The following is a 14,481-nucleotide window of genomic DNA, read 5'->3' as shown; positions in this document are numbered from 1 at the left end:
TACATATAACACATCTGTAAAGAATGTTGAGAATAAGATTCTTCTGTTTATAACCTCCAGAAGTACATATAACACATCTGTAAAGATTGTTGAGAATAAGATTCTTCTGTTTATAACCTCCAGAAGTACATATAACACATCTGTAAAGAGTGTTGAGAATAAGATTCTTCTGTTTATAACCTCCAGAAGTACATATAACACATCTGTAAAGAATGTTGAGAATAAGATTCTTCTGTTTATAACCTCCAGAAGTACTTATAACACATCTGTAAAGAGTGTTGAGAATAAGATTCTTCTGTTTATAACCTCCATAAGTACACATAACACATCTGTAAAGAATGTTGAGAATAAGATTCTTCTGTTTATAACCTCCATAAGTACACATAACACATCTGTAAAGAATGTTGAGAATAAGATTCTTCTGTTTATAACCTCCAGAAGTACACATAACACATCTGTAAAGAATGTTGAGAATAAGATTCTTCTGTTTATAACCTCCAGAAGTACATATAACACATCTGTAAAGAATGTTGAGAATAAGATTCTTCTGTTTATAACCTCCAGAAGTACATATAACACATCTGTAAAGAATGTTGAGAATAAGATTCTTCTGTTTATAACCTCCAGAAGTACATATAACACATCTGTAATGAGTGTTGAGAATAAGATTCTTCTGTTTATAACCTCCAGAAGTACTTATAACACATCTGTAAAGAATGTTGAGAATAAGATTCTTCTGTTTATAACCTCCAGAAGTACATATAACACATCTGTAAAGAATGTTGAGAATAAGATTCTTCTGTTTATAACCTCCAGAAGTACATATAACACATCTGTAAAGAATGTTGAGAATAAGATTCTTCTGTTTATAACCTCCATAAGTACATATAACACATCTGTAAAGAATGTTGAGAATAATATTCTTCTGTTTATAACCTCCAGAAGTACATATAACACATCTGTAAAGAATGTTGAGAATAATATTCTTCTGTTTATAACCTCCAGAAGTACATATAACACATCTGTAAAGAATGTTGAGAATAAGATTCTTCTGTTTATAACCTCCAGAAGTACATATAACACATCTGTAAAGAATGTTGAGAATAACATTGTTCTGTTTATAACCTCCATAAGTACATATAACACATCTGTAAAGAATGTTGAGAATAAGATTCTTCTGTTTATAACCTCCAGAAGTACATATAACACATCTGTAAAGAGTGTTGAGAATAAGATTCTTCTGTTTATAACCTCCAGAAGTACTTATAACACATCTGTAAAGAATGTTGAGAATAAGATTCTTCTGTTTATAACCTCCAGAAGTACATATAACACATCTGTAAAGAATGTTGAGAATAAGATTCTTCTGTTTATAACCTCCAGAAGTACTTATAACACATCTGTAAAGAATGTTGAGAATAAGATTCGTCTGTTTATAACCTCCAGAAGTACATATAACACATCTGTAAAGAATGTTGAGAATAAGATTCTTCTGTTTATAACCTCCAGAAGTACTTATAGCAGATCTGTAAAGAGTGTTGAGAATAAGATTCTTCTGTTTATAACCTCCATAAGTACTTATAGCAGATCTGTAAAGAGTGTTGAGAATAAGATTCTTCTGTTTATAACCTCTAGAAGTACTTATAACAGACCTGTAATGAGTGTGGAGAATAAGTTTCTTCTGTTTATTACCTCCAGCAGTAGTTATAGTAGATCTGTAATAAATGTTAATAATAAGATTCTTCTGTTTATAACCTGCAGAAGTACTTACAGCCTATATGTAAAGAGTTTTGAGAATAATATTCTTCTGTTTAACACCTTCAGAAAACCCAACTTAACTTTATTGTCAAGCCAGTACTTATCAAACATCTATTTTAAGTGAGTTTAAGAGAAAACTTGATAACTAGGTGAATGATAAGGGATGGCTTTAAGATTTTTTTAAAAAAGTTATCTATTTGATATTTTGGTTTAGAAGATAGGACACCCAAGATGAACCAATAGGTTCCTCGTTGTTCAAAACATTGTGTTAGTGTGTTATGTTATGAAAGTACATAGTTTTTATGCACTTGTAATAAATATGGAATTCCTACACACAACTCATGTGAACAGGCATGTTTTGCATTGTGATGCGTTCGTTAACCTATTGTTAGTGTGCATATTTTAAATTATAATGTTTTTATAGCGATATCTATCATATACATGTAATTATAACGGTAAGCTTTTGTTGTAAGACACAGATCAGAGATAAACTGTCTATACGTGCGTAGTGATAAATTCCATGCGCTTGTGGGGACAATTGGATTCCTTTCCATGTTTCTATGTGTTCTACTGCTCGTATACCCAATAGTTTCCAGGGAATATAATTAATTGTGTCGTTTCTTCCTTAAAATTTGACACAATAGAACAATTTTTAGAGGTTGGAACAACGGTTCTTTTCTAAATTATATGACAGTCCTTTTATTGTAAAGGTTTAAAATTTTAAGAGACTTTTATTATGACTGATGAAGTACGGTAACTCAAAACATGCACTAGGAATGCTTGAGGGCTTATAATGTTAAATTCAGTTTATGTTCCCGGCGGTGGGAACAGCAAAAACTAGCCTAAAACAAAGAAGTCCAAACAATCTGAGAACGTAACCATGAACATTATATATCCAACTTAACCATTATTTATTTGATCTTTTTCTTGATACTAAATGCTACGTTTTGACACTTTATTTGCAACAAATACATATCCTTAAGCTGGTCGAAACCAATATATATATATTTCATCTTCCCGTTTACATTTATATACATTTAAGGTTTTAAACGTAGGCTTACTGTGATAGGTGAAATATGTGAAAACAGAGATTCAGCAATTGTTATTATTAAATTCTGATATAGTCTTCTGATGACGTCGTGGTTTCCTGACCCCCCCCCCTCCCGTCCCATGAAACAGATAAGCTTTTGAGCAGATAAATTTAAGAAGATATTAATTAATAAAATACGGTGTTAAAATAAACAATTAATACAAGTCTATAAATTATTTCCCTCTTTCGATATGTTATAAACTGAGTAAAAAATTAAAATAAACTTACATTTTCTCAACTTAACCTAATTTACACCCTAACAGATGTTTCAAGTTGTTTGCTGTTATAAATACTAACTCGACAATAATATTTCGCAGGGAAGGTAACTTCTTGTTCATAGTGGCTACAACTGTGGCTAATGAAAACAACGTTAGCTACGCTATTATAAAAATGAAGAAAATAAAGATATTGCTTTAATCAAAATAATTGCCTTTCAACAAACCTTGAGTGTGAAAATTGATGGGGGTTTTCATCAACTTTCGTGAAATTTGGCATAATATCTATATTCAATGAGCATCTTAGTTCTGCCTTTAAATTTATGTCAGTAGGCCGAGATCTACATCTGGACTTGAGGAAATCTAGCCAAGAAAATTTTGACTTACATGCTAACCTGGATCCAAACATGGAAAATAATTTTGAAATTGTTATCTTCAAATTTGAAAGACTTATTTATCAGAATAGTGAGCCACATCTCTCTGATAGAACATTTTTGTTCTACACTTTGCAGGGTAAGCATCTCGTCTTCAAATCCACACTTATCCAAAGACAATAAAGACGTAATTGCCTTACTGAAATTTCCTAAGTCAATATGAAATGGATCATGCAAAAATTCAAATATCAATTTCAAATTTTTAAATTCGGAAAACCGTGATTCAAATTCTTGAGATAGATTTTTGATCCAGTTTACATAGAGATCATCTTTAGCATCAGAGAAATCATAGTCCTTATTATTTTCTAGAAACCTATTCAACTTTGCACAATGGGTCAAATCATTCTTTTGTAATTGTTCCGCAAGGATGTTTAGCTTTAATTGAAATTCATGAATGGACTGTGATTGCTTGCTTATTATTTTACCTCTTCCCTGAAGCTTCGTATTCAAATCATTCAAGTGACCCATCATGTCGCACAGAAAGTACAAATCACACTGCTATGACAAAGTTTCAATTTCAGGGAAGTTTTCAATCTTACCTTTTTCAACAAGATACTCTTTTATTTGAGGAAATAAGGAGGTAAATCGTTCCAAGACTTTTCCTCTACTTAACCATCTTACATTTGCAAAATCAGTAAGATCATCAAAAGTAATTTGTTATTGTGTTTTGCAAATTTCATCGAAGTTCTTTTCGTATAGTGTCAGAAAATTTCTCAAATACTTTGATATTCTCTTAAGAAACGCCATCACGAGCACTTTATTACTTCACAAAATCCATCCCAAATGTTTTTGTTTTTTTTTACAGAGGATTGAGTACGTTATATTAAAGTGTATTTCGAATACGCAAATCAACAAGTCACGTTACAATTACAGCTAATATAAAGTTGAAGTGGAACAGAATGTATCAAAACTACGTTTCGACATTGATTTACGTTTTTAAGTTGTGTGATGTTATTAAAAATTGGTTGCTTTTGGAAAAAGCATGTAACAAACCTCCCTGACGCAAAATATTATGATGGAACGGGATGTATCAGAACTACATTTTAACATTATTTGATATTCTTAATTTGTGTGATGTCAGTAAAAATTAAATGTTTTGGAAAAAAGCGTATAACACTCTTTCTGGTGCAAGATATTCATATACCCAAATCATAAAAGTTGTTCAGATAAGGGATTTTTAGATTTACAACGTGGGGTATCTCTTGTATTTAATAGCATTGGAAAACAAAGTAAAGTGGATCAAATTGGGAATTCAGGACCACCAGGAAAGGTACTTGAAACAAGGCAACCACCATAGACTAAGTGCGCTGTCTTGGAACAGGTGAGAATTCTCGAACACGAATGTCACTGGCAAAAGCCATCGACGTGCACCAGGCAACAATATACAACATAAACATAATTTAAAATGATCTTTGTGTAAAAAGGTGAGACAAATCACCAACACCCAAGTTGTTCCCTTGACACTCCAGTTCAATAGTCACATGCCTCAAGCAGCTCCAGAATGAAACGGGTACTCATTCTATTCTACACAAAAACGTACCAGGAAAATTGTCAGACACAACGCCCATGAACTTCTGTACTAAAGAACTCTTGAAACAGACGCTGGAAAACAGTTATTATCACAGTATTGAAAAGTAAAATTTCAAGACGCTTGAGTAGATATTAATAATTAGAATACTAAAATGATCAAAGTTTTGTAAGAACACAATTAAAAACCTTTACTATTTTCTTTCTTGCTGCTAAGTGGAAAAAATGTTGTTTTGGTTGAAACAAACCGTAAGACAGGTAGAATTATCTGAGAAATTGTAGAAATAATGAAATATACTAAAATATTTACCGTATTTTAAATAATGAAGGAAGATTAGCAAGTCAGAAATATGTAGATGGCGTGGACTCCATAAAGTTCATTATATGAACTAAGTAGTCACATGACCATTGGCTTGTGTATTTGTGCGTGTGTATATATATAAGTTTTGCACTAATTTTAAGTTTATACTTATGACTACTCACAGAGTGTCTATTTTGGGACCATCAATGGTTTCAGATTAAAGTTTTTGAATTATATACTTGAAAAGATGTTAATCGTTAGAATGTTTCAATTAGTTATCTTCATATGATGGATTATAGACAGCTAAATAGAAGAGTAGTGTTCTTTGGACGTGACAGCCTTATGATTGAGTTTTTTTACAATGGAAACTACTTCGTAGGCTATTGTTAAGACTCACGGTTGTTAGAGTATGAATTATACCATTTATCAAAACTTCAGTTTAAATATTTTTTCTTTGCGTCTCAAACTTGCGTCAAATGATTTTCCATTGTATGTTGCGAAATAAAAACTTTACAAAATGTCAGGCAACATTAATTACTTATGTTTTTTATTATTATTTTATACCGTGTCTATTTGTTTTTAAAATTAATTTCAGGATTACTAACTATGACAAGGAGTGATTAACATTCTTCAACAATATTATTATATTGGTTGTAATTTTGTTGATACTTTATGCTCTGCCGGTTTAACACTTGTGCAAAAAATATATACACTAGAAGTTATGTTGAAATAGCTGAATACTTATCTCTGATCTGATCCACTTTAGAACAATGAGAAATGCACTTTTTCATTGTTATTTGTTCAGCAACCATTATTATATACAGGGTGAATATTTACATCTTTGTTTCAATCTGACAAACTGCAAGAACTCTTTTATTGGCGTATAAATACAAACTTATGCATGTGAAGAGCAACACTGACTTAATCACTAAATTTTTGTTTTGCGTATTGACATAGCTATATTGTAGAGTTCAATTAATTCTTACTAACTTTCATGAAGTAATTTTCTATTATTCTTTATAGCAATGGTCAAATATTGTTCAGAAAAATAAAAAAGTTGCGTTTTTTAATACGTTAAATAAACTGTTTTAAGATACAAGGCCAAAATGAAAAACAGCAGTCCTGTGTTATATAGCAAGTTCTAAAACTATATTGTAACACATTTGTATTTTCTTATCAATTATAATATTATATTATGCGTTTTAAGACTGTTCCATTTCAATAGTTATTTTGTTAAATTTAAATATACATTTTGGCTATAGGTCTGTATAGAAACACCTACCTACGAGAAGATTTTGAAAATACACTCAGTTGTACTGTAACTTACCAGTGAATTCCATGTATTTCAACATGTCGTAACTCTACAACTGTCCGTTAGAGGCGCGTTTATCTTTGTAAATTTATCTTTATAATTTATTATTATTATTATTTTCTTTCTTTTATTTCGTTTTTATTATTGATATTTTTAATTTTTCCGATAAATATATACGGGAAAAGGGAAAATATATAATTATATATATATATATATATATATATATATATAAACGAATAGAAAATATTTAAAAAAGGAAGAGAAATAAAAGAATTAAAAAATAATAAAATAAATAGATAAAGTAAAAAAAGGGCAAATCAAGACAATACATGGACATTGCCCTGAAAAGGGCCGAAGTACTGTGGATTACTCTGGCCCAAAATCTACAACAACAACAATACATGAACATTGCCCTGAAAAGGGCCGGAGTACTGTGGGATACTCTGGCCCAAAATCTGCAACAACAACAATACATGGACATTGCCCTGAAAAGGGCCGGAGTACTGTGGGATACTCTGGTCCAAAATCTACAACAACAACAAATTCCTACTAGTAGCCGACATGAAAGTTAGAGATGGAGGAAGAGGTCTTGTGCACCTGACCCTCCTGGGTATTTTAAAAATTAAACATATCCAAATACCCACAAAGAAGAACATAGAGACTGACTCTCACCGGACATTGATTTCGTGTGCATTTTGTGCGCAAACCGGAACTTTGTGTGTGTTTGCTTTTGTACACAAAACGATGTTTGCCAGTATACAAGATTTTACCTATTAAAAGGATATTCCAGATATATTTAGTTGTGGTTTTTTTTATTAAAGAAACAGAATTGAATAAATTGAGTTGGTTTAATTCTAAGGTTTTATTTTCACTTTACAGAATGATTTGTGTGCTTTCATTAAGGTTTAAATATTTTATAAACTTGTGCTTAGTTTTAATTTAATGCATAGTTAGCAGTTACTTATAACTTGGGTTTTACATTTATTTCGGGCATGGCCAAACTTGTTAAGGCGTTCGACTCATAATTCGAGGGTCCCGGTCGCACTAAATATGCTCGCCCCTTTTAACCGTGGGGGTGTTATAATGTGACGGTCAATCCCACTATTCATTGGTAACAAGAGTAGCCATAGAGTTGGCGGTGGGTGGTGATGACTAGCTGCCTTTCCTCAAATCATTTCAGAAATTACAATCCTGTGTATGGGAAACTTTAAGAACCATGAACTGGTAATTTACTAGGACCCGCTCAGTCTTTGTCCAAATAATAATCGTGCTTCACAAGTCTGTAAGATAATTTTGCATTGTAAAACTGGGGCACTTTTGAGCACTCTAGTTTACTCTGGCTTTAGTTATTTTAATCTCTCTATCAAGCAAACTGGGTTTTAACTTTTTAAGCAAACAACAAGCATAATTCCTTTGAATTATGACGAAACCCTGACTAATCAGTCACCGGTTTACTTCGTACTTCCACTAAAGTATGTTAAATGCATTATTTTACTTTGCAACATTTAACTAAAACCAGTTTTGTTTTATACTAAAAAATATAACAGGAAAATTGAGTTACTTTTAAACGCCAAAATATTTAAAATTCTTATACCAGAGTCGTATTATTTTATATGGAGTTTTTGTATGTTGAGTTTTTGTTTTGTTTCATGTGCTGAGTCCCAAGGAATGTATAGTCCAGTATGGGTGATTTTTCGGTGGATTTCTGTTTTGAATTGTGTGTCAGTTCTTGTAATTTTGAGGTTAAGAAATGATATTTGATTGCTTTCTTCCTGTTCACATGTGAAGTTAATGTTGGGATGTGTAGAGTTAATGTGATTGAAAAAATTAAGTATGTGTTCTGTAGATTTGAATCCCGCAACCGTGTCATCTACATATCTGCACCAGTATAGTGGTGGATGTAATGCTGTGTTAATTGCTTGTGTTTCAACTTGTGTCATAACTAGCCAATATTTTTATGTCATAAAATTGAAATTATACACTTGATTCAACAGAAGAAAAAAAAACTAAAAATATTTTATCACAACCTGCAAACATTAATGGTAATAATATCTACTAAAATAATTAAATGTAATGACATAATTTTAAAGTATTAGATGAGGATGAAGAACCAGAGGAAAATGCTGTTAACAGGTGGCGAGAGATTCGTAAAGATGTCTGTAAATGTAATCACGTGATTTTTGTGCCTATTTAAAGGTCTTATAAGTGGTGCGAAAGATTGTATTCGTAAGGAAGCGATAGTAAGATGTATGTGAGAGTGTTTTTAGTGCCACGCTGTTTTATATTTGTGCAGTAAAATTATTAAATGAAATAATATTCGTAATATTTTCAGACTCAAGCAATTTATTTTTAAATATACTCTTCAAAACAAGAAACGCAAAACGGATATTTTTGTTATTTTAAAGAGAAATATATGTAATAACGTTACAAGCTCAGAGTATGTGATGTTACACGTGTTAAGGCACTGATTGTCAGACCACAATGACAATAAAAGTTGTGCACTTTGAAAACGGAGGAAAACATCGGATTTTTCGCCAAAACGCATGCGTGTCCAATAAATTTGTTTAAGAGATCTGCATGTTCTGCAAGTGCAACATGTGCAAAATCCCTATAAAAGTGACGGGTTCTCGGTTTCCATAGCTCAGTGTTAAGCCACCGACACGCAATACAGTTACGCCAAGACTGACTGAAGCACAACGCAACAACGCCATTGGTGGCTGGAAGCAGGCGAAATTCGATCAGATATTGCCAGAGCTGTGAATGTCCACTCAAGCACCATCACAAGGCTATGGAATCGTCACCAACAACATGGATCAACTCGTGACCGTCCACAATCTGGCAGACCTCGTGTGACCACGCCCACACAAGATCGCTACATCCGATTACGTCACATTCGGGATAGGACCACCACTGCGATGTCTACTGCCTCAACCATACCAGGGCTGCGTAGGATTTCCGATCAGACCGTACGCAACCGTCTACGAGATGCAGGATTCCGACCTCGACGTCCAGTCAGAGGCGTCATCCTCACCTAGCAACATCGTCAAGCACGGCTGCAGTGGACTCGGGCACATCGGGTATGGCCTCATCGACGATGGAGGCATCTTTGGTTCAGCGATGAATCACGTTTTATGCGTCGTAGGCAGGATGGAAGGACCCGTGTTTACCGTCGCCGAGGTGAACGTTTTGCAGTGCACTGTGTGCAGGATGCTGACAGATTTGGTGGTGGCAGCGTCATGATGTGGGCTGCCATCGCCTACAATGCAAGAACAGACCTTTTGCACATTCGAGGGAATCCTGCGGCTCAACGATATGTCGACGAGATTCTTAGGCCCCATGTGCAACCCATTATGGTGAACGTCAACGACGGTTTTCAACATGACAACGCCCGTCCTCGCACACAGCCCGACTCGCCACTGTCTTCTTGAGGCACCACAACATCAACGTTCTTCCCTGGTCCTCCAGATCACCAGATTTAAACCCCATCGAACATCTTTGGGACGAGTTGGATCGACGTCTGCGACGGCGACAACCTCAACCGCAGATTCTACCCCAGCTTGCAGCAGCTTTGCAGGCTGAGTTGACAGCCATTCCACAGGATGTGATTCGTCATCTCATTGCTTCCATGGGCAGGAAATGCCAAGCAGTTATTGATGCTCACGGGGGGATACTCGTTATTGACGTTGAGTGACGTTAAACTTCAACTAGTAAGCGTGGACTTCGCCTTTGCAGACTTTGGATGTTCAGCAGTGAATGTGTAAAGTTTCACACATGTCATACAGAACTACCCGGAATAAACTTGTTAACAATATGTCTCAAATTTTGCCTTTTGCGTTTCTTTTTTTGAAGAGTATATTTATTGTGCTTTATTAAACGTCGACTCTATTTCTTTAAATTGTTGATTGTATCATTTAAGCCATTGACTCACCTTACCAGTTTTTACTTGTTCTTTCAAAGTTTCTCCAGTTCAACCAAGCTCGTATTGTAACAGATTTATTGCTTATAGATTTTTGTATGTTTAGAAAGTGAATTGCAGTGAAATATATCGTCAGTGTTGTTCTCAAAGTTCATCGAAAATATTTTTGTTTATATGGTGAAACATCTTGATTGGATTATAGAGCTCCAAATAATCTTTAAACTTTTAAAGTAAATTTAAAATATTAAATATAGAGAAAATAACATTCAGCTTATAAGAATATGGGACAAAACAGAAAAACATCGACGAAAGATAAAGGATTCGCTAAACAAACATTGTAATAGCAAGCACTACACAAATAGATTTATCTATGAAATTAGTTGTGAATTTGTAGATGTGCTGAAATTAGTAGAAATCTGTCAACAATATTTGATACTTTGTCTGCCACATAATAAAATAAGTATATATATAAAAAAAAAAAACACGCGAGAGTTGCTGAGGGACAGTCGCAGTGTCCCAAACTCATATTCTAGAAAAAACATTTGACACTGAAACATGATTGTCTGTGTCCCACCGATGTGTCATATGGTCCATAACTAAAACTCGTCTCGTTTTTTTTTTTTTTTGTTTATTTGAAGTTAAGCACAAAGCAATACAATGGGCTATCCGTGTTCTGCCCACCATGAGTATTGAAGCCTGCATTCTAACGATTTAAGTCTACACAGACAGACTTATGTACCTCTGGGGGACACAATACATGATGTGTCCTTGATATAGGGGTGAGTAGATATTATCTTGGCTTTCTATATTTCGCCCAATAAATGCAGAGAAGCACCTTAAAATAGCCCCAAATAGTTCAACTATACTTTTTCACGGATTAAATACAGTCTTTGAACTTATGGTTTTGTTGCAAAATGTTAAACAACGTTTTAGCTTTCTTTCTCACGAACCGACCTGTCTGTCACTTTACAATAAACACGTGTATTGACCAAGGTAAACTATGGACTGTTGACATGTTGCAAGATAATAGTTATGAAATGCTAATTAAAGACGAACGTTGACCACACCTGTCAAGAAGAAGTACCATTGTCTGCATATCAGTGATAATGGAGAGGTTTCTCACGTAAAGTGATTTTAACTAGACGAATATGTAAGTTTAAACGACTGTGTTCACGAATGTGAAATATAATCTGATGCTACTTTGTTGGAAGATAATGTTTATTTAAGACAAAGTTTTGAGGATGAAAAACTGTATACACAGGTAATTTTACCAGTAACCTTTAACGTTATTTGACATCCGTTGGTCACTGGGCACCAATCACTGATCTAAGAGAGGTCCGCTTTAATTGCTGGACAAATCACCTCAAAGTCTATCCTTATGAGTTAGAATGGATTATGCTGCCGAATATAAAAAAGGATGTCTCTGGACCGATAGTGTGGTCACCCCCAAATCAGGATTGTTCCAAACCTCAAGGTTGCTCCAGAAGGTTCCAGACTTTCCAGTTGCTCAAGTTCTTTTAGCTAAGTTTTTGAAACATACAGACGAAAAGTGTTAGTTTGTCCATAAGTGCAAGACTTGCACTACACTAACTTCATGTAAGTTTAAATTGTCCTTTAACTAATAATATTACAAAGTGGAAATATGACGTATAATGCAAAAGTCGTTAAAGTTAAATTAGTAATGTTGATAGGGTTAGAGACATTACGGGTCTAATCCAAGTCACTGAAAGTATAAACTTTTATATAATTGATGTTACTACTTTTCATTCATTATAAGCCTTCATATTTTGTTTTAATGAATGTTAATAAAGTATATATCATTTTGATGTAGAATTGGAATCATTTATTCCTTGTTTTACTTGAAATTTTCCTGGGTTGGTTGACTTGTGTTCTCTCTCATCATTGCATGCGCTGAGTTTTTAAATAAATCTTTTGTAACTACTGTTACCCCAGCTTCTACGATAGGATAGCCTGTTACAATAGTTATCTTAATTTTCAACGACCGTTAAAAGAGTTCCATAACTTTTAATACTAACTCATTTTATAAATAAGTTCCATCATAACAATCCATAATTTTCAAGTTTTCTTCTTATTGGAAGTAAAGGCGGGACTTGTGACTAAAATGTAGAGGAAGAGGAGGGAAGAAGGTTGCGGGACTTGTGACTAAAATGTAGAGGAAGAGGAGGGAAGAAGGTTGCGAGACTTGTGACTAAAATGCAAAGGAAGAGGAGGGAAGAAGGTTGTGACTAAAATGTGACTAAAAAGGTTTCGACTTGTGACTAAAATGTAGAGGAAGAGGAGGGAAGAAGGTTGCGGGACTTGTGACTAAAATGTAGAGGAAGAGGAGGGAAGAAGGTTGATTCGATAATTGTTCACGTCTTGTGTCCCTATTTCCCATAGGAAAAACTGGGAGCAACTTCTTCCCCCTTGCCATCCGTAATCCCGCCTATGAATAAGAGTTATTTAGGTTTGCACTAGTTTTCTTCTTTCTTTTCTTATTGGTTGGTTGGTTGGTTTGGCTTTTTGTGGTGCGAAGCAACTAGGCTATCTGAGCCTCTTTTTGTTATTGACGTTATATTACAAGAAGGTGAATATTACAGTTTATGTAGTTAATGTAAAAATAAGTCAATGTTGCAGTTTAACATGGCGTTTCATCTTGAAAAAATACTTATACCACAATGAATAGCTCTTAAAAATTATTAAAATTGCATACCAACCACTTCAGTGTTTGACTTCCCTCCAGCATCAGATTGCAGGTCGAATCACTTAACCACAAAGTCATGCCAAGCATCACAATTGGTGGGCAATTAGCTCTGGTATATGAATATACCTTGGATTTCTATCTTTTTATCTTATTTATCCTGAATTCATTTTTTGTTCCGATTACGTACAGGTTTCACATAATAAATGGTCGAAAAAAACCTGTAATTAATATCCTAAGCATATCTCCTGTTATCTGGGGTATCTGTCCGATCTAACTCTGAATTTAATTCATTTTAACCTGGATATACCACTACGTCACTTTGAGTATGTTTGAATTATTTTAGGTAAAGAAACGTAAAGTATTATCAACTCGTGCCACGCTCAGAAGGGAGTTTAATTAAAGTGTTCAATTAATGCTGTGGGGTGGAGTCATTGTAGCATTTACATAAGATAGAGATAATGATGATCTTCTGACCAAGCAGATAATGATGGAGACGGCGCTAAATTGCCGGAAGTAAATTTTTTGCTGGCTAAATTCCAATAATTATGAACCCAGTGTCTAGTTCTGGAATGGTATGATGTAGTTTATTCGCCAAACTAAACAAAATTTTTACGCGAATATCAGTTTTTTTAACACGTTCTGAAATGTACGAATACTTTCTGCTCCTCCAATTTTTGGTTATTTGTTTATAAACAGTTTATTTGTCGTTTAATTTACATAAAAAAAATTAAATAGATGCGTGTTAGTATAATACATTATACGTGTATTAGCCTAATCTTGATAGTTTTTAATTTATGAGCAAAAAACTACTCAGGACGCAGTGATACGAACACTTTCTGTGTTAACTGTAGATATCACTACTCACCGTCAACTCTTTTACCAACGAATAGTGGGAATGACCTTCACATTATAACGCCCCCACGGCTAAAAGGGCAAGCATATTTGATGTGAAGGGGATTCGAACCAGCAACCCTCACATTGCGAGCCTAATGCCTTAACCAACTAGCCCTAAAAGTAAGAGGAATGTAGAATAATTCTGCTGTCAGTCCGTATTAAACAAACTATTTATTCACAAGCAAGGGCTGTTTATTAGACGATCCCCCAAAAGATGGAGTGTGACAATCATTTAATTAACATTATTTATATAATTATAAGATAACTGTACTCTGCTCACTGAGAGTATAAAAACATGATTTTAGCCTTTTGGCCTTGAATCCCTTTAGT

This window comes from Tachypleus tridentatus, chromosome 10 (assembly GCF_004210375.1).
Source record: "Tachypleus tridentatus isolate NWPU-2018 chromosome 10, ASM421037v1, whole genome shotgun sequence".
Taxonomy (NCBI): domain Eukaryota; kingdom Metazoa; phylum Arthropoda; class Merostomata; order Xiphosura; family Limulidae; genus Tachypleus; species Tachypleus tridentatus.
This window is presented reverse-complemented; position numbering follows the sequence as displayed.